Source organism: Gopherus flavomarginatus, unplaced genomic scaffold (genome assembly GCF_025201925.1).
Source record: "Gopherus flavomarginatus isolate rGopFla2 unplaced genomic scaffold, rGopFla2.mat.asm mat_scaffold_441_arrow_ctg1, whole genome shotgun sequence".
Lineage (NCBI taxonomy): Eukaryota > Metazoa > Chordata > Testudines > Testudinidae > Gopherus > Gopherus flavomarginatus.
In genome coordinates this window covers 43218-45986 of record NW_026115086.1, presented here as the reverse complement: position 1 = coordinate 45986, position 2769 = coordinate 43218, and positions in this window count along the sequence as shown.

Here is a 2769-nt window from a genome sequence, read left to right as displayed (position 1 = left end):
TCCAGGGGCTCAACCCCTGGGGCCCGAACCATAGCTCCAGGGGCCCAACCCCTGGGGACCCCAACACCAGCTCCAGGGGCCCAAACCCTGGGGGACCGAACCATAGCTCCAGGGGCCTAACCCCTGGGGCCCCAACACCCGCTCCAGGGGCCCAACCCCTGGGGGCCCGAACCATAGCTCCAGGGTCCCAACCCCTGGGGACCCCAACACCAGCTCCAGGGGCCCAAACCCTGGGGGCCCCAACACCAGCTCCAGGGGCCCAAACCCTGGGGTCCCCAACACCAGCTCCAGGGGCCCAACCCCTGGGGGCCCCAACACCAGCTCCAGGGGCCCAAACCCTGGGGGCCCCAACACCAACTCCAGGGGCCCAACCCCTGGGGGCCTGAACCATAGCTCCAGGGGCCCAACCCCTGGCGGCCCCAACACCAGCTCCAGGGGCCCAACCCCTGGGGGCCCCAACACCAACTCCAGGGGCCCAACCCCTGGGGGCCCCAACACCAGCTCCAGGGGCCCAAACCCTGGGGGCCCCAACACCAACTCCAGGGGCCCAAACCCTGGGGGCCCGAACCATAGCTCCAGGGGCCCAACCCCTGGGGGCCCCAACACCAACGCCAGGGGCCCAACCCCTGGTTGCCCAAACACCAACTCCAGGGGCCCAACCCCTGGGGTGCCGAACCATAGCTCCAGGGGCCCAAACCCTGGGGGCCCCAACACCAGCTCCAGGGGCCCAAACCCTGGGGGCCCCAACACCAACTCCAGGGGCCCAACCCCTGGGGCACCAACACCAACTCCAGGTGCCCAAACCCTGGGGGCCCGAACCATAGCTCCAGGGGCCCAACCCCTGGGGGCCCCAACACCAACTCCAGGGGCCCAACCCCTGGGGGCCCCAACACCAGCTCCAGGGACCCAAACCCTGGGGGTCCCAACACGAACTCCAGGGGCCCAACCCCTGGGGGCCCCAACACCAGCTCCAGGGGCCCAACCCCTTGGGGCCCGAACCATAGCTCCAGGGGCTCAACCCCTGGGAACCCCAACACCAGCTCCAGGGGCCCAAACCCTGGGGGACCGAACCATAGCTCCAGGGGCCCAACCCCTGGGGGCCCCAACACCAGCTCCAGGGGCCCAACCCCTGGGGGCCCCAACACCAGCTCCAGGGGCCGAAACCCTGGGGGCCCCAACACCAGCTCCAGGGGCCCAATCCCTGGGGGCCCGAACCATAGCTCCAGGGGCCCAACCCCTGGGGGCCCCAACACCAACTCCAGGGGCCCAAACCCTGGGGGCCCGAACCATAGCTCCAGGGGACCAACCCCTGGGGGGCCCCAACACCAACTCCAGGGGCCCAACCCCTGGGTGCCCCAACACCAGCTCCAGGGGCCCAACCGCTGGGGGCCCGAACCATAGCTCCAGGGGCCCAACCCCTGGGGACCCCAACACCAGCTCCAGGGGCCCAAACCCTGGGGGCCCCAACAGCAACTCCAGGGGCCCAACCCCTGAGCGCCCGAACCATAGCTGTAGAGGCCTAACCCCTGGGGGCCCCAACCCGAGCTCTAGGGGCCCAACCGCTTTGGGACCGAACCCCGCAATAGGGACCTACCCCCTGGGGCCCCAACCGTAGCTCAAGGGTCTCAACCCCTGCGGGCCCCAACCGTGGCCCCGGAGAACCATGAGTAGTAATAAGCTCGTTAGCACTCATCACCATGCAATTTTGACACGTTTCCACGGCACTTTTAGGGCTTATGTCCGGCTTCCCAGCCTCCATTTCCTTTGGCTCCGTAGAGTATTCTGAAAAAAATGGGCGTGTATGTGTTTGACTAGGGGAAGTGTTGTGTAGTTTTGTGCTTGATGACATGAATAAAAAGTGTTAAATATCAGGGTGTATTAATAAAAAAGGTAAATAATATTGTAATCTAGGTTTATAAAGGGAATTTTCTAAGGCAAAACCTGCTTGGTAAGCACAGCATAAAAACTTTTTTAAAAAGTGTCTTAGAAAATTACAATAAAGCTTACGGTAAACTTAAAAAAAGTTTACCTTTGCAGTCTTTTTGTAAAACCAGGTAGCTTTTTTGGTTTCACCTTAGTAAATAAAACACATTAAAACTAAATAATACCAATGTAGATTAAGAAAAAACGAAGTTTAAAAGGAAAATTGACAAAGGCAAAGCCTGTTTTGTAAGCACGGGGTAAAAAAGTATTTAGACTATTCAATATCATTGCAGATTAAGAAGAAAGCTCAAAGATAGACAGCACATGGCGGAATCAGAATGAGACAGAGAGAGAAGCAGGCAGAGTCTGTTTAGTAAGCACAGGGTAAAAAAGAATTCAGAATCAGGGCGGTTTACAAGACAAGAAAAGCGAAGAGAGAGTCCAATTTGCAAAGAGCAAAAATAGAGAACACATGGTAGGATTAAAGAGAAAGAGATAGAATTGTTACCTTTTCCCGTCTTTCTGCAGAATGAGGCAGCTTTTCCGGGTTCAAACCCTCTTAGGCTCGTTATCACCGCCTTTGGATCGGACCAATCAGAGGTAGTTTTACAACAGCGTCATAGAATTCATTTTCCTGAACCAAACCTAGTGTCTCAAGACTTTAAGCAAGAGCCAGCTCCCCCTCTTTCCACCCTTCCTATTATCTGATTTTTCTTATCTAAAGAAACAGACCCGCAGCATTTTCCCACCAAGTAGCCCTTTTACAAAGATGTTTTTAAAACGCGCAAGCTTTTCGTAATACACCCTTTTTTAAAGTTTTTCCCTAGGTTTTAAACTAATTGGTTT